Genomic DNA, 24382 nt, shown 5'->3' on the forward strand with positions numbered 1-24382 from the left:
CTTTTACAAAAAGATAAGCTAAATTAAGCTTTTGGGTTCATACCCCATCGATGAATAAATTCTCTTTTTAATTAAAATAAATTTATCAAAAACAATATTTATCACAACAATAACCGTAAGAATTATCATAACAATATCCTCCAACAGAATAATATTCTCATGAATATCTATAGAAATTAATTTAATTTCTTTTCTACCCCTTTTAAAAAAAATAAATAAAATAAATGAACAATCTATAAAATATTTAATTATTCAAAGAATATCCTCATCAATTATAATAACCTCAATAATTATTAATGCTATCATTAACTGCCCAATTAATGAAAGAATTTTAATAATAATGAGAATTTTAATAAAAATAGGTGTAATCCCATTCCACCTATGAGCACCAAGAATCATGCAAATAATAAGATGAGAAATATGTATAATATTAACTATACAAAAAACCATTCCCACAATTATTGCAACCCAAATAACCAGAATTAAACTAATAATAACATCAATAATTATGGCACCAATCTCAGGAATAAAACAAACATCGCTAAAAAAATTAATAGCATACTCATCAATCTCAAATTCACCAGTAATAATCTTTTCATTAATAATTTCAAAACAACAATTTACTCTTCTATTAATTATATACACCATAATCAACTTAACTATAATAAACACGTTCAAAAAAAATAATATCAATTTTTTAAACCAAATCAATACTCAAACAAATTTAACAAAAACATCCCTAATAATTTCATCATTATCAACAAGAGGATTTTTAATAAAATGAATAATTATAAAATCAACAATTTGTATAGCACCAACAATTCCATTAATTATACTAATTTCATCAATTATATCAACATACATGTACTTGAACATAATAATCCCTACAATAACCAAATCAAAAATAATAAAAAAATAATCAACTATCCCGATTATCCTAAATTTAATAGGAATTCCAATAATAATAATTTTTAAATTAAACTAAAAAGAAGGATTTAAGTTAAAAAAAACTATTAACCTTCAAAGTTAAAATTATTATTATAAATAAGCCTTAGCAAGTAATGCACCTCTATATTTGCAATATAGAATCATAATTGAATACAAGACAAATAATGAGAGGTTTAAAACCTTAAATAAATTTACAATCTATCACCTAAATCAGCCATCCCATTCTTAATGAATAAATGAATATTTTCAACAAATCATAAAGATATCGGAACTCTTTATTTTATTTTTGGGCTCTGAGCTAGACTACTTTGAACAATAAGAAGAATAATTATCCGATTAGAACTAATACAACCAGGATCGATAATTAAAAATGACCAAATTTATAATACCATCGTAACATCACACGCGTTCATTATAATTTTCTTTATGGTTATACCAATTATAATCGGAGGATTTGGAAACTGACTAGTCCCTATAATAATCGGTGCACCAGACATGGCATTCCCACGAATAAATAACATAAGATTTTGATTACTACCACCATCAATCTCACTTTTAATTGCAAGATCAATCGTAGGGTCAGGATCAGGAACAGGATGAACTGTTTACCCTCCTCTCTCAGCCCAAATTGCACATTCAGGACCTTCAGTAGACCTAACTATTTTTTCTCTTCACATTGCAGGATTAAGATCAATCATAGGAGCGATTAATTTTATTTCAACAACAATAAATATACGACCAAAAGGAATAACTTTTTCTGTTGATCAGTCTTAATTACAGCAGTTTTACTACTAGTATCATTACCAATATTAGCCGGAGCAATCACAATACTATTAACAGATCGAAACTTTAATACTTCATTTTTTGACCCCACAGGAGGGGGAGACCTAATTTTGTATCAACACTTATTCTGATTCTTTGGACATCCAGAAGTATATATTTTAATTCTACCAGGATTCGGATTAATCTCCCACATTATTACTAACGAAAGAGGAAAAATAATAACATTCGGTCATCTAGGAATAATTTATGCGATATTAGCAATTGGTATTTTAGTATTTATTGTATGAGCACACCACATATTTACTGTAGGTATAGATATTGACACACGAGCATACTTCACCTCTGCAACTATAATTATTGCAGTACCAACAGGAATTAAAATCTTCAGATGAATGGCCACTATACAAGGAATAACAAAAAAAAAATCACCCCAAATAATTTTATATATAGGATTCGTATTCCTATTCACTATCGGAGGATTAACAGGAGTAATTCTAGCCGACTCTTCAATTGATGTAATTTTACACGATACATACTATGTTGTAGCCCATTTTCATTACGTATTATCAATAGGAGCAGTATTCGCCATTATAGCAAGAATCGTTCACTGATTTCCACTAATAACAGGTATAAGAATAAATAAAAAATGATTAAAAATTCAATTTTCAACCATAATTTTAGGAGTAAACCTAACATTCTTCCCACAACACTTTTTAGGCCTAGCGGGAATACCACGACGATATTCAGATTACCCAGACAATTACATGACATGAAACACAATTTCATCCATGGGATCATTAATTTCAATAATCAGAATTATAATATTCATATTCGTCATATGAGAAGCCATAGCATTTAAACGAATTACAATCTTTAAAAACAATAAATCATCCTCAATTGAATGATTTTCAATTACACCACCCCCTGAACACTTTTAATGAACTACCACTAGTATCTAAGCCATTCTAAGAGTGGCAGAAAATTGCCATGAACTTAAAATTCATTAATAAATTTAAAAAATTTCCTTAGAAATATCATCATGAATAAAATTTAACATAATAAATAGAGGCAGACCAACTATAGAACAACTATTAAACTTCCATGATCACACTATAATAATTCTATTATCTATTACAGTAACAGTAACAATTATAATAGCAATAATAACAAAAAATAAATTATCAAATAATATATTAACAGAAAATCAAATAATAGAAACAATCTGAACAACAATACCAGCAATCATTTTAATTTTTATCGCTATTCCATCAATTAAAACCTTATACCTAATAGAAGAAGTAATTAAAACATCAATTACTATTAAAACAATTGGACATCAATGATACTGATCTTACGAATATTCAGACTCCAAGAAAATAGAATTTGAATCATATATAAAACCACAAAATGACTTATCATCATTTCGACTAATTGATAGACAACCGAATAATTATCCCATTCTCAACACAAATTCGAATAATTGTATCATCATCTGACGTAATCCACTCTTGAACAACTCCATCAATAGGAGTAAAATAGACGCAATCCCAGGACGACTTAACCAAATCAGCCTAATAACTAAAAACCCAGGAGTATTTTTTGGACAATGTTCAGAAATCTGTGGAATAAATCACAGATTTATACCAATCACTATAGAAAGAATTAATATAAAATCATTCATTAAATGAATAAAAACATAAACCTAATAAACATTAAGCGTCTGAAAGAAAGTAATGGTCTCTTAAACCAAAATATAGTAAACATCGAATACTCTTAATGAAAGAAGCTAGTTAAAAAAAACCATTTAACTGTCAAATAAAATATACATTTTATGTGCATCTTGATTCCACAAATATCTCCTATTATATGAAACATCATATTAATAATAACAACAGCCACAATCATAATAAACATAACAAAATTATTCTTTATAACTAACCTAAATTCAAATAAAAAAAATAAAATAAAAAAAAATAAAATTTTATATTAGCTGAAAATGATAACTAGACTATTCTCAACATTTGATCCAATAACTAAACTTTTACAAAGAAACTGAATAATTATAATAATAACAACAATAATTTTACCAAAATGATACTGAACCAAAAAATCTCGAATAAATATAATAGAAAAAAAACTAATAACTGAATTTAAATTAATAACTCGCCAAAAAGAAATTTTAATCATAGTAATATCAATCTTTATATTTATCATAGTCAGAAATATAGTAGGATTAATCCCTTATGTATTCACATCCACAAGTCATTTAGTAGTATCAATTTCAATTGCATTACCAAGATGAATCATAATTACAACATACAGATGAAAAAACTTCACAAATGATATATTCAAACACATACTTCCAAAAGGAACACCCTCAGCCATTTCACCAATAATAATTCTAATCGAAACCACAGGAAATCTTATTCGACCAATCTCACTAGCAGTTCGACTAACGGCTAATATAATTGCAGGTCACCTACTAATAACCCTATTATGAAACACATCATCCATTAAAATCTTAGTATTCATTATACCAATTCAAATAACCTTAACAGCATTTGAAACAGCAATTTCAATAATTCAAGCATACGTATTTGCCACACTTGTAACTCTTTATTCTAGAGAAGTACATGAAAAAAAATCATCCATTTCACATAGTAACAAAAAGACCGTGGCCAATTATGTTATCTATAAACGTAATAACAATATTAACAGGAACTGTAAAATGAACTCAAACAACAGAATATAACTTAATAATATTAGGATTAACTTTATCAACAATGTCAATAATATTATGATGACGAGACATCACACGAGAAGCAACATTTCAAGGAAATCATACAAATAAAGTAAAATCACTAATAAAAATAGGAATAATTATATTCATTGTCTCAGAAATAATATTCTTTGTATCATTTTTCTGAATATTCTTTCACTCAAGACTAGCACCATCAATTGAAATCGGAATAAATTGACCACCAAAATCTATTTAAAATCAATTACACGCGCCCGCACACAAACCATTGAAGATTGTTAGGCTCTGTAAAATGGCGGAACAAGCAGCACAGAGGCACCGACCACCATTAAGTCAAGTAATTTCTTTTTGATAATATGTAAATTAATTTTAATATGTACTTCATTTTTATTTAAGATATTGACTTATAAAAGGATGTGGATCCAATTACACTTCAGCAATCGGTTTGTTGAGCTGAAATCGGACCTTACATAATTTTACGCTTATAAATTTATTTAATTATTTTTTGTTTATAATTTTGCATGGATTTTATTCTAAGCTTATTTTCTAAAATTACAATAAAATGCGCTACATTCAGCTGCGAGTTCAACGTCATTATTTACAAATAATATTATATCAATTTATAACCGCGAGAGTGTTCATAACTTAACATAATAGGCCTATATATTTCATGAAAGTATAAAGCTTAGGATAATACCAGAAACAGCTAAACCTGATTTGAACTTTAGTTTTAAGAAGCCATCATTATCCAGTTTGTTCGCTGTTACAGTGGTTTTCTTTGCGGTTCTTCAGCATCACTATCCACCGGTGCCAAGTCTATATCTTGGTGTACTGTTAGTTCATAAAAGCGCTGATCGATTACATTCTAATAACGAATTAGAAGAAAGAATTTGAATCAACCTGGCTATTATCATGGGCTGCACCATCGCATGGCAATAAAATTAAGGTAATTTTTACTACTATTATATTTTGTGAGAGGCGGCAGTGGACTGAAACATAATGGTATGTCAGTAAACTATAATTTTTGTATAATAAGTTTTATAATCTATAAAATACGTTATCTGGGTATCTTCGTCTCAAAATCAAGTACAGTACTTTATGTGTGGCCCGCCACATAACAAAAAATGTTTAATATTTTGAATTTTTACGACTACATATTTTTACACGTTTACAATTTTAACGTGTGATTTTTTAAAAAGAAAATGTTTTATTAACTGATGATGAAGGAAAACCTTGAAAGCGCTATTATGAAATAACAATAAGGAAAAGTAGAAGCATTATTCTGTACTCTTATTATATTCTGTACTCTTATTAGTAAAATATTTTTATAATTTTATCTTTGACATGATTAGTATAGAGAGGAATATAGCAAATGCAATAACAAAAGAATTGATTTTGCTAAGTTAATATATATATATATACACACACACATAAATTAAATGAAAGAATAAAAATATTTCAGTCTCTACTGAGATTATCTCCATAAAACTGACTTTTACCATTATGTTTCCAAGTATTTTATTAGTAATATTTACTTAATATGTTTTCTTTTTCTTAAAAAGTAAACTATAATATTGTAATAACGGTTTACATTTTTATTACATTACTAGTCAGTCCCTCCGTGAGGGCGGTGTCTCGGAATGGGTTATTAGGTGGCTAAAATAAAGTGAAATTATTGAAATACCTCTTGTCATTTTTTTTTTTTTTTTTTGAATGATGAATATTGATTTAACGAAAGTTAGATAGAAATTTTAACTGTAGAATAATGTACTAACGAATAGGGATTTTCGCGGTAGTGAACGGTACATTGTGGTTCTTTTTTCTAATTGTAGTTTATTATTTTTTGAAGAAAAACAATCGCGTAAATAAAAAAATTGATGTTCGCACCATATGACTTCCTTGTACGCCTATTAAATTACATACACATTTTAAATTGAAAAGTTGATAAAATTTTTTTTCATTAATAACTTCTGAATGTTTTCTTATTTTTTATTTTTTTGTTGTTATTGAATTATTATTTATCGTAATCTTTTTTTTGCGATCAGAGGTTAATCGTTAATAAATCAGTATATTTAAATTAAAAAAAAAAAGATATTAATTCTGATTTGAACCGATGTGATTTCTCCTAACATCCAAATATTTCATTAATTAAAACTTTATTTGGCTTTAACTCTGGAAACGATGAAAATAAGTACCGTTTATGACGTATCGTTGAAAAGTTCTCGACGAGAGCTTATCACTGCAGTAAGAAAAAGTCCAAAATCCGATTCCTTTACTTCGTAGAAGGAAGTAAAAATATATCCGCTTCTATTAAATCAGAACTGTTTTTTTAAAACGCAGTGTAATATTTCGGTTACGAGAAAATATGTTACGCTTCGGTTACCGTTTTAATAAATTACCTAAGCATTTATAAGATTTTCCCGCCGATTTATTTAAAATACAACTAAAAAAGCAAAGTCTAATAAAACCGACTATTCTATAAATTAATTTTTAAATAATACCGATAAAAAAATTCAGAATATTTCTGCTTCCCGTTCAACGTGCAAATCAAATAAATTTCCTTATTACTTCCTAAAGTTGAATCGATTTTATTTTGTAAATATTTATTATCTCGTGTATTTATATTTTAAATAATAAATATAGTGTTTAATCGCAAATCTTTTAAAAGTACCCCGTTAGTTATTTTTTTATGTAACTATTGGTGACGGGATGCGTTTAATGAATTAGTACGTACCGATCAAAATAAAAGATTCATTAATATATTTTATACGGATAAAATAGGTTGTGAAAATGTTTATGAATTTTAGAACTGCGTCGTTAAAAATGAATAAGTTATATGTATATATAATAATTATAGTGTCAAAAGAATGGAAATCCCTCTACAGCATTAAAACCGTTCCGCATAGAGAATACTGTAACTTTCTTCAGGGTTAGGTGTATCTGTCAACCGCTTTACGTTTCGATGAAAAATACAATTTAAACTTGGCTCCCCGATATATAGGTTGCAACTCAAATATTTTAGATAGTAATGTTCAGTTTCACGACTTCCTTATTAACTAATTCTTTTCTTCTTATGTAAAGCATATAAATTTGTTCTTCTAGTCGAGTTCAACAGCTGTTTTATATTATATATTTTGTCTTTGGAATAGTATCGCTAGTGTAAACGAAACGGTAAAAGATTTAACTTAAAATGTAAATACCCTAATTATAATACTCTTAAGCATTTAATAATTTACACGTACACCGTTTTAAACTTAACAGTGCGAGATAGTTTACTAAATTATCTAAATTAAATATATATCGATCGGACTAATGATCCTGCGGCATAAGTTTTGAATAACAAAAGGTGCACTTTGGCTCAGTTATCCGAACCACCTAACATTAAAATAATTTATTTTCCTTCTGGACTCCGTTTTGTGAAAAAAATTATTTCTCAGAAACCGGTAAACCTAGATTGATTAAATTTGGAAAATTTCATTTTTTATTCTTCCATATCTTTATAACGGTTTGATATAATTTTTACTTATTAAAAAATTTATTAAAGCGTTTTATTTTGAATAAAATGACACATCGCTTGTAAAACTCCGTTGACAAACAATCGAGTTGAAGCCGTACAAAATCGGTATGTTTCATACGGATTTTTACCTAAAAATTGAATAGAACATGTAGGAATATTTTTAACGATTTTTAAGAAAATTATTGTAAAAACCTTACGTGTGAAAATAAAGAGTACAATAGTTCCGTCGTTAAAACCGGCACAGTTACTGTTGTTCGATTCCCGGCAAGTTCTGACATTTATTTCATATATCCTTTTATGTATTTCTTCTTCATCTTTAAATATGTAGTTTCTGAGAAGGTTTTAATACTGCAATAAAAGTAATATAAACATATTTTTCAATTGTATTCCAGTTCATGCGGCCAAAAGTACCTTTTGTGTTTTTAGTACGTAAACCCAAGAAACCTTTCAATTTTGCGCTATCTCTCTCTGTCAGTGGGTGTGTGTGAAAATATGTTTAAAGGAATTTTAAAAAAAAAGGAAAAAATATTTTTTTTTTTCAAGTTCTCTTATTATTTTAACGGGTTTAATTCCACGGTCGTTTCTAAATAAGTAACAAAGAAAACGGTTTGTCAAGAGGGATAGAGATGCAAATAATGTTTGATGTTACAATCGTGACAACGTCGGTATATTAGATTATTTATGTATTAATAAAATTTGTCAAAATTCAACCTTGCCGACAATTCGTCTGTGCTTTTTCATGTACTTTCTGTCGTTCCACCATCATCGGGAAAAATTCTACTTCAATTTAAAAGTATTAAAATCAAAATTATCAATATATAAAATAATTTTCATCGATACATTTTTACGCGTAGATTAAATTGTTATACGTAGTCGTGTCGATTTAACCGTTTGATTTATTTCAGTAGTCGACACTTTATTTGAATCGCGATAATTTTTAATTATCGTAATATTTATAATAAATCTTGAACGAAAAATAATTTGTTTGATATATTTTATTATCGTATAGACTTGTTGATGGTGTCGTCTTGTCAAGCGCAGAGTACATAAACAAATAACGACTGTCAGTAGTTTGTACGCGACACAATACCGAATTTATTATTTTGTTATGATTATGAAATAAATAGTCAAGTTAGCGATAATATTTTCTTTTTCCTTATCGGTTCATTATTAAAACAGGGTTTTAACATTCCAACGAAAATCTGACTGAGGAAGGACGTGTAATCGATTTTTTATTCTGATCAATTTATTAAATTGAAAATGCAGATTTACTACTCTACATAAAAAAAAAAATCCGTCTAGCATTCCAACATATTTACAATAAATATGAATTTTTTTTAGGTAGATTTCAGTTAAATTCTCTATCCCTGGCGATAAAAAAATTACTTTTTTATTTACGAATAATGTTATAGGTTTCATTAGTATAGTCGGTTCGATAGCGAAGCTACCTGCAGGACATGATGTAGTTGATATTGGAATTTTAATATTATCGTTCAATAATTTGTCGCCTACAAAGTGATTATTTAAGATTCCGAGTCGATTTTCGGTTGACGTTCATGTTTTATTGAGTTTATCATTCGGGTACTATAAATTGCGAATAAAAATTTCGGTTTAAACGACACATTTTTTTTGAATATAAAAATCCACGATAATCCGTGAAAATTTTAACAAAATAAATGGAAAAATAGCTTAGTTTGATTTTGGAAGTCTACAAATGAACGATTCTAATATTCCGGCATTAAAAACAACACAGGTATTTATTTATTAAAGGAAAGTGGATCTTACTGTACACTGTTATAAATCTTTGATTCAATAATTTCTCTTAAGTGTATGTCAACCACAAAACAAAATTAATTATACTCGGTTTTTTTTTGTATTTTTAGTAGCATATACGTGACGTAACTCGAGCAAAAAACTAACAAAACCTTACTGCATTAGATTGAAAATAATACTTATATATAATGAGTTTTGATATAATTAGATGTAATTAATTAATAACGCGATAAGAACTTGATACCTTTATGAGCACAATTTTAAAGTATCTTAAAAAAACTGATGTGCCACATGACTTCCTTATATGTCTATTAAATTACATATACGCATTTTTTGTTTTTTAAAAATGAAAAGTAGATATTTTTTTATTTTTTATTTTTATTATTGAATTATAATTTATCGTAAACATTTTCACAGTCGGAAGTTAATAAATATTAACAAATCAATGTACGGGTATTCAAAATTAAAAAAGGAGATTAAGTCGGATTTGGACCGATGTGCCTTGAAAGATTCAAATATTTCGTTAATTAAAATTTCATTTGGCTATAAGTCTGTAACCGATGCAAATAAGTATCATTTATGATATATCGTTGAAAAGGTCTGGGCAAGGTCTTTTTAATACAGTTAAGTTTTTCGGATTTTGAGCTTTTTGGAAACTTTTTCTTAGTCGATTGCAATCAAAAAGGGTGGTACACAGCCGGTTCTTACAACAGTCTTATATACAAAATTTCAATATCCTACGGCTAATTGTTTTGTAGTTAGTCGCGAGATACGTAAGTAGAGACGTCACACCCAAGCTAGTCGAATAGTATATTTTCGTTGAAATTTGAAATTTTTCGCGACCACAATAATAATACTTCCTTTACATCGACAAGGAAGTAAAAATATACCCGCTTCTATTAAATCAGACATCAGAACTGTTTTTGTAAAACGCAGTATAATATTTCGGTTTACGAGAAAAGATGTTACCCTTCTGTTACAATTTTAATATGTTACCGAAGCTTTTGAAAGATTTTTTTTTTAAATCTTGCAAATTTCAAATCGAATAACTTTCGTTATTACTTCCTAAATTTGTATCGTTTTCTATTTTGCGAATATTTAAAGTTATTTATTTATAATTTAAATAATTAATGTAGCGTTTAATCAAAAATATGTTTTCTTGTATAATTAATTTGTAATTTGTGACGGGGCTCTGACAAAATGTCTACTACAATTTCTGTAATTGTAACTGATAAAATACCGGGTTATTTCTTTTTTTATCTGACTATTCGTGACTCGATGTGTTTAATGTATTAGTATGTACCGATCAGAATAAAATATTGATTTAAATATTTTATACAGATAAAATTACATTAAATGTACCGTTTCGATCGTGAAAATAGTGTTTTCCGAATGAATGTAATATTATACAGTTTCAAAAGAACGGAAATCCGTCTACGACATTAAAACCGTGCCAGGTAGAAGAATACTGTAACTTTTAGAGTAAGGTATCGGTCAACTGCTTCCCCTTTCGACGAAAAATCCAATTTTAACTTGGCTCCCCCGATATATAGGGTTGCAACTCAAGTATTTTAGATAGAAATTTCATGTCCTCCTTATTAATGATAAATGAACTATCTTACTCTTTTCTTCTTACTTACGTAAAGCATATAAATTTATTATTTTAGTTTAGTTCAACAGCCGTTATAATATATATTTTGTCTTTCGAATAGTGTCGGTGTAAATCAGACGGTAAAGGATTTAACTTAAAATGTGAAACAAAATATAAACGCATAACAAGTCATAACTTATGATAATTCTACATCATTCTATCGTTCACAGTACCGGCGCTACTGATAACTTCATTAAATATTCTAACAAAGTATTCATAAAAAAAATATTAACGATTTCACATTGTCAGAAATATTACCGTTTGCACATATTTTTTATAGTTTATTTGTAATCCTAGATACTAGTATACCGGTTTATAATTCTAAAATATCTTTTAGCAGGTAATTTTCTCATTTTTAAAATATTGTTTTTTAAGAGCCATACTCTACACATGTATTTTTTCTTAGGTTTATCCTCAGCAATGCAATCTATAATTGAATTTAAATGACCTAAAAACAAATTAGATCTGGCAAATAACATGTAGTGGAAAAATTTTCGTTGTAAGGAAAGAATTAGAACACCCTTTTTTATAGTAGCAAACAAATAAAAAAAGACATAAAAAACTACGCATACGGGCTGAGAATATTATAAAGACGCATTGACCGACACTTACGAGAAACGAGTTTCGGTGAATACCGACGCGTGATGTATAAGTTTCGCTTCCCTCTTTGTATGGCGACTCATTCTTTTTTGTTATCGCACAGTACAGGAAGTGAAACACGTTTGTTTCATATTTCTGAACTGAAAATAAGAGCGGTATTATTATAGGCCTCGCGTTAAACTTTGGTTTTTTTATATTAATTTTTTATAAACCGATCAAATTTTTACTTCGACTTATAGGATTTTTGTTCGGGTTAAAGGCATTATATTTCCGTATAACGTAATGCAGTTCGGCAGGGAATTAAAATAAATTTCGAGTTGTAGAAATTCTCGAGTTATAGGCGTTCGAGGCGTTAATATTGGAAGGACAGGTAGAAGGGAAAAATTGTGTAGGCAGGCCACGTTTGGAATATGTAAAAAATTGTTAGGGATGTAGGATGTAGAAGGTATACTGAAATGAAACGACTAGCACTAGATAGGGAATCTTGGAGAGCTGCATCAAACCAGTCAAATGACTGAAGACAAAAAAAAAGAAGGTAAGTCAGTTATTTTACAACAATGGGAATTATTAACTTGTCATTTTGGCTTTTTACTTCAACATATAAGTACTTATATTACACAGTACAGTATTATTATATACATATAATTTTTATCGATATTTTTATAATGATTTAAATTATTATTTTTAATATTATCAATTATATTAACAAACTGATGTCTTTAGTTTATTTTGATTTTTTCTAATCTACCAGTTTTAAGTATTTCATTTTCCACTTCTATAATGGGGTTTTTGATAATTTTATTTTTATTTAAAATCTGTAATTTATATTTTATATACGTGTTTAATGCGTCTTAAATGTGCCTGTCAATGTTAGATGAATTATAAAGGACTACTTAAAAATTTTCCACGAAACGTACGCGTAAATTAAATTCTTATTTATAGTCTGTATCGGTATAACCGTTTGATTTATTTACAGATCTTTCAATAGTTCTCACATTATTAGAATTTCGTAATATTTATAACGATTACGTAATTTTTAATAAATCTTGATAACAAACACAAATTAAAAATAATTTGTTTGATACCCGTTATTGATGATGGTGCCGGCATGTCAAGGTTAAACGGATTACAATAGAAATAACGATGTGTCAGTAGTTTGTACGCGATAACCAATCGCTTTATTATTTTGTTAGGGCTACGAAACGGTTACTGAAGTAGCAATAAATTTTATTAGTACAAACAATTTGTCATCATAATAGGCTGTTATTTGAAAATCCTTACCTACCGATTGATCTTTTGTCCATGCGTTAGGGGCGACGAGGGAAGCTTAACTCCAGAACAAAAAATATTATATTTCACTAAATCGATTTAAAATATTTTAAATTAAGTTGTTTGTGTATGCGTGTGTAAGCTGTGCACCTGAAAGGCAAGTCGTACAAATGTGTTTTCAGTTTTTTTCTTTTGGTAATTAAATTCTAAATTTGACGGTAAAAACATTATTTGGTCAAGAGGATAAACTTAGACGCAAAATGTTTTATTACAAATTATTGTTTTTTTTATTCTCATCAACGCTTTTAATACCGCATCATTTGTAAATTAAAAACACAATTTGATCAAGGAGTTCAAATCTGGCCCGTTTCCCGTTTTTATTATTTTGTTTTCGTTATGCTGTTGACAAGTTTCTTCTTAGCCGTGCGCGTGTTTAAATTTTTATTTCGACTATTAGTACCTTCTTTATTATCACGGTTTAGTTTATAATTTGAAGTGTCATTTTTTCTACCTTAGTACTTGTCCCCTCTATTATTACCGTAACCTTTATTTCTATTTCTAAAAATTACATCGTCGTTTCATTTATAATCGTTAGACCTCTCAAAATTATAGCCACCTTTGTACTCCCTATCTCTTGTATGTCCCCCGCTATGCTTAGGTTTATTTTCATTTTTATCATTTATTCTCTAACGTTCGTCGTAATAAGGATACAAATTTGGATCGTCATCCGATTTTCGTGAATTATAATATTTATGTCGATTAGTGTTTTCATTATAGCTTAAATACTTTAATTCCGGTAAATAATTCCGGTTAGTAATTTTATAAACTCCAAAGCGGTTTTACTTGTGCTGTTCTAACTCTGTTTATAATCGGATCAAAACGATTTGAAATAAGAACAACTAACTCCTCCTCTCTTACAGACGGTTGCAGAAATTTTCCCGTGTTATAATTTAAATGAAAGTACAGACTTAAACTCGTATGATTTCCTGATTTAAATTTCCCAAAGTGTAACTTACTTCTGACCTCATTCTATTTATCTACCGACCAAAATTTCTCTTTAAAACTGTCACAAAAATCCTGTAACTCCCTATCTGAGTCTACGAACGAAAACCGCAATCTTGTTTCTGAATCGGTTGAAAAACTACGTAATATTGAACATATCTGACTCCAATCTTTAATATTTCTAGCCTTTAATTCATTTAAAAATTCAATCGGGTTCCTCAAGTCTAAGCGTGTTTATAATAGGTGTCTATAATAGGTTTTACAAAATAGCTATTATTACGTTTCAGATATACTATTTCGTCTAATATTAGTTTATACGATTTTTTCCCGCTAGTTGATTTTTTACACCGGTGATTTCATTAACTTTTATTTGTTTGTTCTGTAATCGCTTTAATTTTGTTTCATTAACGCTACCTTTTCCTGTGTCACAATTAACCGGTCTTTGATATCATTTTGTTTTTCACTTAAATCCCTAACGCTTCCCACAATTTTATTATCTAAGCGACCCGTTTCGGACTGACAAATTGCTCTGTTTAAATCTTTCTCGGTCACCTTTTCTCAAAATTTTGAATTTGTTTCGTTACTTCATCCCTAATCTCACTCTTAGCGTTATCTATTATTTCTAAATTTTCCTTCCTAATCGTTTCAATTTCCTCGGCTACATGTTCTTTAAACTCCTTTCCCGTAAGTAATATTTTATTCTCAGATCTATTTATATTTTGAACAATGATAGTCTTATGCTACCCTCTTGTGAAAAAATTCCTTTTATAAAAATTCCCACCGCTTAAAGGTCTACTTAGATTGACAAAAACAATTTTTACTGTTTCTGTTATTCATTTGGAATCGGTATGCTTTTCATATTTACCGACATCTTTTGTCAGAAAGATTGGACATATTTATGACCGCAAATTCTTTCTTTTTTTGTTTGTGCCGTATAACATAATTTATTGCGTTTCAATACATCTGTATGTTGCTAGTAAGATAAGCTATTTTTGTAAATAAATAAATCCGTAACCCTCGTAGCAATTATAATACACAAGTCACACACAAGCACATTTCTGAGAGAAAAAACGGTCAGATTATTTCTAGTTTTAATAAAACCTTTTACATCGTAAAAACGCGGTTCAAATTGTTAAATAAAACTGATTCCTTTGTGAATATAAAAAAAACCGACTTAGTTGCCATATAAAATGATTTTGTAACGGAGTTTTAAAAACTGACCCTGCATATAACCAGTTCCAAGGCTACATGATCTGAAAAGGTTAAGAAAACTTGGAAATATTTATAATGAAATATTAGATATCACAAAATAAATTATACGACCGAAAATTGAACCTAATAAATTAAATAAATACTTAACAAATGTAGGATAAAATTGTGGGAATGGGATACTAAAAAACACAAATAACTTATATCCGCCCTCTTTCGTTAACCCAACCCTCTATTAATAGCCTGATTCTTTACCCGACCCGTATTACTGAAATTTAAATGGATTAAAAAAAAATAAAAAAATATAACTCGTCGCCTGGAACCGATTGGTTCCTCCAGGTGTCGTCACCTGGAATTTTTCGTTACCGGGAGTGTCATAAGGCAGCGACCCGGGAACCGCGGCCTCTTCATATGTGCGCTGCGAGATATTTTAAAACCTTCGCATTTAATTGACCCGAGACATGTATAATTATTAATTTAATGTTAATAAAGTAAAATAATTAAGGCGGACGAGATTTTTATATTTTTATCTCTTACATACGAGTAACCGTACTTGTGGGTGGGGCGCCTTGAAAAATTTTAATTGATAAACGACGCCGCGACTTATGAACTAAATTACATTTACGTTAAATAAAATCGACTAATATTAAATAGATTAAAAATTGTGTTCGATAAAAATTTTTATAAAATAATAATAATCTTTCCACGGGGTAAGGCCGAGGCTAGACCGATCACCATCAATTTGTAATACACGGGGTGCCCCTGGGGTGCTGTTATAGGAGGTGAAATGGATTGTACTTATAATGTTTCTACAAACAATCGACCGATTTAGTGGTTAATGGAGGGGGGGGGGTCACATAAATTCGGCATTAAGCAGGTAATGAAAAAAAAATTACAAAATATAAAATTATAAATAAATATTTATTTTTATTGTTTTAGCTTTGAATAAGAGTATCAAAGATTAAATTCCACGGAAAACCAAACGAACTGTTCCGGCATTTGCCCTATTGTATCAAGGGAAACCGTGGCAAAACCTTGATAAGAACAGCCTAACAATATTTATGTTTATGATAAATTTCACATTACAGGCTTATAACATAGTAAAAACAAATTATACATTACGATAATATTACAATTTTAATTATAACAAATCTTTGATTTATAAATTTCTTCCACATCTGATATCCATCCTTTTTCCCTGCAAAAAGAAATATAAATTATATAATAACCACAATCTACAATCTCGTAACAATAAAATATATCGAAAGGTTTTCACCTGTTACACCCGTCTTCAGGAGAATATAGAAAGAATGGAGTGAAAAAACACATTATGTGTCACGGTGGTTCATTACAAATTATGGTACGTCATAACAAAAAATCTTCTATTTGAAAAGTTATATTTTACAAACCAGAAATAAATACTAGTTAATTTGAGATACAATACATTATACTTGTTCTTTTGTGCATATTTATCGTTTCAATTTATTTGAAGTTTGAAGAGATTCTTTAGGAATCTTGAAAACTACATATTCATAATTATTATATAAACATTTAGTCGTACATAGCTGCACGATTTCAATTAAGATAAAGATGAAAAAGCACTTTAAATCTAACAAGAATTCCCACTAAAACCGATTGCAATCTTGGACATCTCTTCGTAATGCAGGCCAGAAAAAAAGATTTGCACTAATAAGAATAATGTTTTTAGTGTACAACTATTTTACATAAAACATGAAGAGACTACTTACTTATTTTTAACAGATCACCAAGATCGAGAAGGGTTTCAAAGAAAGCTTTCTCTTTTGCAATACTATTAACAGATTTTACTGAAAAATAAAACATTTTTTCCCCCTACTAAATGTAAGTAATATTGTACTTACTTATGATCGTAGGACGATGCACTTGTCTTGTACGAGAACATATAAAATATTAAATAATTTAACTGTAATCTGGTGAAAATTTCATTCTCATAGTTTCAAATTCCTCTGTAAAGTTAATGAACAACAAAAGCTGACATCATGGCAAACACAGCTGTAAATAAAAAAAAAAGAAAAGTATATTAAACCCCTTAGCATAAGAGCGACAAAAGTTAATCATTTTTTATCAGAATAAATTATATCTTAATATTGTGAAATTTAATAATAGATATCGTTCACCTTAACTCATTATTTATTTTGTGATGATTATTTAAACATTACAAAGAATTATAAATGTCAAGGTCACTATGTTAAATAGAAAAGAACTAAAAGTTCACATTACAGCAGATGACTGTCCAGATCGGTGTTTCTCAACCTGGGGTGTGCCCCCCCCCCCTTTTTAAGTGGGGGAGGTGATAACACTAAATGGGGCATGCAAATATATCTGAAAGGAAAGCAAAACAAAATACATTTTGACTTAATAATAAAATACACATTTACACTGATATAATACACTTATAAATAGGATGGTATCGGTAGTGCACAATGCAATGTATTTAATAATTAACTTATCAGTTCTAAATTAAAAACAAGTTTAATAATTTTACACCGGTCAACAAAATTTTTAATTTTTTGTTTGTTAAATAAAATGGCTATTTCTTATATTATTTTGTATGCTAATTTCTTATATGTTAATGATTTTTTTCTATCGGGCTTAGTTTTTTAATATTCAAAGTTTCTTTCGAAACAAAAAATGTTATAACACTTTCTCTTCACTTGTTTCACACGTAAACTTCAAAAAATGCACCAAAAATGTTGGCAGATTAAGTTTGTTTCCTACATCTTGTAAGCAACATGACATTGTTGTGCACTATCAGCGTCCTTTCTAACCGTGACGTTAACTATTACTCAATTTAACGATGTAGATTAATTTGTTACATAAAATAATCTTGCTTGAATGCTTACTAAGAGAAATAATTTTTGGTTGGTCTACAGATTGGTTTTTGCAGATAATGAAATACTATTTTGTGCCGTGGTCCATTACTAAAAGTAAGTAATGACATATAGTTAATTTTCTTAAGTGTACATAATATGAATGTGAATTTTGAACCCGTTTTACATTAATTAATTATTTACAGTTGTATTGATTCTAATTGTGTTATCTAGATAATATATATAATATATAAGTAACTGTTAAGGCTTTATGTTTATAGTTAACTTAGACCTAACTTTTTGGTGTATCTTTTGTCTGAAACTTTTTTACATGGTAATTAATAATTAATTCAATGAACCATAATTAATTTTAAATAATATAATCACTGAAGGAACAATTAACTTCATTAATTATGAATTGCACACTATCTAAATTTTAGGGCACAAATAATTTGTCAACAGTACAGTACATAAGCGTGCATTAAAATATACAATTCATTTTATATTATATAATATAACCACTAATAGATTAAAATTAACAATAACAATTAAAAAATAGTTAATTACTTCAATTTTTTCTAATAAACTTTAAAAAAGCATCTGCATCTAAAATGCAATAATTTGTGCTCTTCTTATTTCATCTGCATGTACTTCTTTTATAATTTATTTAAAACAACATTTGTGTATATTATCAATACAATTAAATATCTTTATGATTAAAATATAATATTTATTTATAGATAATTATTAATTAAATTACACTATTTAAAATTCTATTAAAATAATCATAGTATTAAAATATGTTTTTTAAATAATCATACATATATATATATATATATATATGTATATAATTTATTCTACGCATCATGTAATGAATAGACATTAAATAGTTATGGTTAACGTTTTTCTGACATACATTTTTTACTACCTTATTAACATAATATAAAAGAAAAATGACAACTTTCAAAATTAAGATTATTTACTTCTTAACAATAGACAAATTGTTAATCTACATTAACAGAGAATAAATTTCATTACCAACATGTTATTCTCTCAATTAAATTTAAAAAAATCAAAATAATTATGTTTTTATAAAATACATCTAAAATACTTTTTTATAATACTCAACTTTTTTAAAACAATAGTAAGATCTCTCTCAACCATTCATCTGGAAGTTTGTGGGTTTGAATCCTAGTTAGACTTAGCATATTTGCAAAACAGAATATTGTAACTATAATATTCACCCTCATATTGTAACTATAGGATATAAGTTCTTATTTTTTTTTTATACATAAATATAAAAGTAGTTTCTTTGTAACACATTAATTTAACTGTATTCCAGTAATAAATTGTCAACCAATTGTAAACATACCTACTTTTTGAAACAAGATTCAACAACTGGTAAGAATCTAGAATCAATCCCTTACCTATTTAATTTATATATGTCATCATAAAAATACACATATATAAATAATAATAAAAAAAAACAACAAAAACTAGCCAATCCTTCCCTCCTAATGTCAAAGAAACTTAAACAAAACATGTCAAACAAGAAACGAAAAAAGTATTATTAAAAGTACACGAGAAAATTTACTTAATTGGTTTATTTTTTAACGATTTAATTTTTGAGAGAGATGCTCCTGCCAACTGTGAGCTGTAATATGTTACAACATACTACGGTTAATAGTTTTTAAGTAATGCGAGATACATACATAAGTACAGAGGTCACGCCGAAACTGTCAAATGGATTCAGGGATGGTCAAAATGAATATTTTGGTTGAAATCTGGAAAGCGAAAGTTTTCGCGATCACAATACTTCCTTTACTTTGTACAAGGAAGTAAAAAAGGTCTGAAATACTCCTTACCTGTGCATGTGTTCCCACGCTCGGTATGAGGTAAAAAGACAGTAATATTATTTTTCGCTTAAGATGCAGTCTAGTACTACAATTAGTTACCCAACCTAACTTCGCACGGGCGTTGCTCTATGTTCAACCCTGCAGCTCATTTATGCATAATCATATCTCGGATAATTATAACAATAAAAAAATATTACAATTTAAGTACAGTTTATTATTTTTTAATTTTAATGAAATGAAAATAATAAATAATAATTTTTTAAGACGCTAAAAAATTATATGCACCAGTCCCCATAAAATACTATTGGTGGAGAAGATCATTAATTTTGTAAGTTTAATTAATTTTTAGTAAAATGACTATAAAACTTTCATGATTTCCAAATTACTTTCATATAATCTTTATTTTTATGAAGGAACAGTTTGAGAGTGTAATTGCAGAAAAACGTTTTTGTGAACAAAACAGTCGAAGAATCGATAACTATTTAAATTAACGGGTTGGCTAATTAGCTTTATTATTTGTTACGAGTTAATAATTAGTAAATGAATAAAATATAATGAAAAAATGTCGGCCTATATCTAGCGCAAATATAAAACAGAATAACATTTCCTGAATGAACTGAGGAAACGCACACGACGGAAAGAGCGGTAGAATCAGTGGAGAGTTCTGGGTTTAATCCCGGCAAGATTTGGTATTTTTCATACGCTTTAAATCTATGAATTGAGAAGGTAAAATTGATTAAGTGAAATGCTAGCGCATTACGTCATTATTTACCATCGGCTGTGAAATTACGTAACTAATTATATAAATCTCTGCTATTATATAAAACAAAGACACTAGGTGATCAGATTAACTAGGGATCAAAATAAATAACAGGTAATGTTATTTATTTTGACCTTTGAAAAAATTAAGTTATGTATGTAGTTAGATTGACTCTCCGATAATGAAAGTCAGTCTGACTTAAATGTTGAATATTGTTACTGTAAACATAGAAGAATACTGTGTTAATTTTATTAGTTCATTTATATGGTTCATCAAATGTAAGTTGATAAATTTATTTATTAATATTATTAAATTAGTATGAGTTACCTATGATTGTTAAAGATTAAAATTTTAAAGATATATTTTTTATCTTACTTGATACATCTGTTATTAAAGACATAGAATTATAAGTATGTTATGAATATTTCTTATGTTAATGTTGTAATTTAAATAAATATATATATATATATATATATATATATATATATATATATATATGTTGTTATTTTGTATTCAGTTATTAATCTTATTTGATGTCTATGAAAAATATTTATTTTAATTTACCAAAAGTTAGAGTTTTTTGAAAGTAATTTTGAGAATATTCTGCTATTTAATGATTTATCATTTTCTTCATTGTTCGCCGAGAACATGTAGATATAAATATTTACATATTAAAAAACAAAATAAAAAAAACTAATTTTATTAAAGTTTTTTAAGTTTTAAGAGTTCAAGAAGTTCAACACTGAGTAATCCAGCTTGTAAGTCATAATAAAAAAAAAAAAAACTACTTGGTAGTTAATTTATTAATATTAATGATAATCAGTCACATATATAGTGGTTATTATATTTTAAAGATATACTTTTTAAAACTATAATGTACTTAAATTTTTTTCTCCTTCTGGTAAGTAAATGCCAATGTCCAATTCAGCAACCCTAATTTCTTTTATTTTCTTTTTATGATAATAAATAAATTTTGTGGCAGATGATTACCCAAATCAGAACATATATATATTTGCTCTAGAAGGTGCACATCTTCTAGTGCAAATGAGACAGCTTGCATGGTAGGTGAAATTTTCTTCCCCACAATTGCCTGTTGCATACCTGTAAAAATATATAGCAAATAATAAATATCCATAATGTTTTTCTTTTCATCTAATTATTAGATGATTTAAGCAAACATGTGGCCCATAGAGAATTAAGAAATTGAGGTTGTCTACACATCTTGCGAAGTTGTTGAATTTTTGGGTCTTAGAAGAAAAGTAAAATTGTTTCTCTATAAAGATAAGTTAAGGAGAGCAATTAACAATGAAAAAGGATGAGCCGGCCAACATTTTAAATATATTAAATCATTCATGAACAGTTCAAGTTGTTTGTCCTATTACAGGAAATACTATTTTTATGGATGCTGAAGTTCTTTTCAAAGATCTGGAAGAGTGCACTGGTATCATTAGTTTTCAAAAATGATGATTTACATGATATAAGAAATTATAAACCTATGTCAGAGCTCAATTGAGTCTTTGAAAAAGTTGTTTACATAAACTTTTATGAGACTTTATGCAATTTTATTGATTCGTACTGTAGTTTCATGGTCTGAAGAGCTACAGTTACAGACCTGAATGAAATGATCTCATTTGTGGCCTCCAAAATTGAGAAGAGAGGTTAGGTTGATGTTATATATTTTGATTTTAGGAAAGTGTTTGACATACTGCAGCACAGCATACTGTTGAGTAAGTTGGTCATGAACACAATTACTGATTGTATGTTAATATGGTTCCATATACTGACCTAACTAATCTATGGCAAGGTGGTTGGGAAAGTTTCTAAATGTTATTTGGCTACTTCTGGGGTTTCACAAGGTTCAAGTTCTTGCACTTTTATTTAATATCATTGGAAAAGATAGTCAGTCTAATATCTTACTGTTTGCTAATGGTCTGAAACTTCTTATAAAAGTAAACTTAGACCATTATTTTGTTGTGCTGCAGAACGATACTGGCAAGATACATAGATGGTTTATTACAAATCATAAGCCATTAAGTCTAGACAAGAGTAAAGTTATAATCTTTTCTTAAAAAATTGTGGTAATTATGTGTCAGTATATCTCTCATGAAATTATATGTTGTGAGGAGGTAGTATTTGACTTAGGTGTAAACTATGTGCAATTCTTTACAAATTGTGTTAATAAGATTTCTATCAAACCCAGGCTAGTGTTTTGGTTTAGTCACCACTTCTAGTCAGAAAATATCATCTTGGAGCTACCCCTAAACATTGTTTATCTAGTACTTGAATTTATCTCTGTATCTATGATTCGGAATTACAAGAAATATGAAACCAGCAATAATAACTGAAGTTATTATTGGACTGAAGTCCAATTGAAGTTCTATTCAAAAGCATTTGTTAATATACTCTATTTAATTAACAGTTTATGAAGATATGATTGAATTACAAAACTTTTGCAAGCTTAGAATTCTAAATCGTTGTACATAGTAAGCAAGGGTACAAAGAAATTTAATATTAAAAATGAGAAATTCAATTTGACAAAATACAAAAAAAATTAATAAATAAACTTTATTTATGGCTGGAGGATGCAATAAAAGTAAGTTTGCTTAACTAATTACAGCATTTAATTATTAGGTAATTACGTTAATAAAGAGAACACATACGATTTTACACCTTTACTTAAAGTCTATAAATGTTAAAAATCACAGATTTTGAGATTTTAAACATTTATAGAAGTTGTTAAGTCCTTTCTTAACAGTTATTTTATTTTTATGTAGTAATCTATCAAAATACATCCCAGTTATTTTGGGATGATAGATCGATATATATATATCCTTATAGCTAGGGTTTTAAGGGACTTTTTCATCCACAAAATTTCATGAGATCGTGTGAGCTCTGGCTTGTTTTGATTTTAGCACAGTATTTATGCGTATTGAAAACTATTGCATCTGTCTGAGAATGTAAGGTTTTAAAAGGTTAGTTGTAAAGATATTTTGTTAACAATTTTAAGGTTAAAATTGCTTACAATTTTATTTTATTATTTTTTTTTAAATAAATTATTCGATAATTTATCATTAGAGTTTTATTGGGTACGTAAACTTAAATTGTGTCTTGCGTTGTAGTAATATTTTTATATTTTTTTAAGAATTACATCATTTCGTTGTTAGATCGACTAACAAAGTGTAAATTAAGTTATGCGAAGGAATCGCTAATAAACTGATCTGTAAACTGTAACTTGTGTTTGGCATTGAGATTTATGGAGTGTGGAGCCCGTATAATTGTTTTTATTACGATTTGTTAAAATTATTATGTAGTTACCTTTGCTAAAGTTCCTATTATGCACACAATAATTTCTTGAATTTGAAGTAATGGTTTTTCATTCGAAAATTTTCAAATGAGTGATTCTGGAA

At 28.1% G+C, this 24382-nt stretch overlaps 1 long non-coding RNA gene across 1 annotated transcript in view; it reads left to right on the forward strand.

Moving 5' to 3' along the window:
- The window catches only part of LOC142331092 (uncharacterized), a 114219-nt gene that overhangs the window by 85402 nt on the left and 4435 nt on the right, over positions 1-24382 (forward strand). Inside the window, exons 3-4 of the long non-coding RNA XR_012757884.1 lie at positions 5259-5435; positions 18423-18476. This is a non-coding gene — a long non-coding RNA (uncharacterized LOC142331092). The remainder of the gene's footprint in view (positions 1-5258; positions 5436-18422; positions 18477-24382) is intronic.

The sequence above is a fragment of the Lycorma delicatula genome, chromosome 10, assembly GCF_047948215.1.
Source record: "Lycorma delicatula isolate Av1 chromosome 10, ASM4794821v1, whole genome shotgun sequence".
NCBI lineage: Eukaryota > Metazoa > Arthropoda > Insecta > Hemiptera > Fulgoridae > Lycorma > Lycorma delicatula.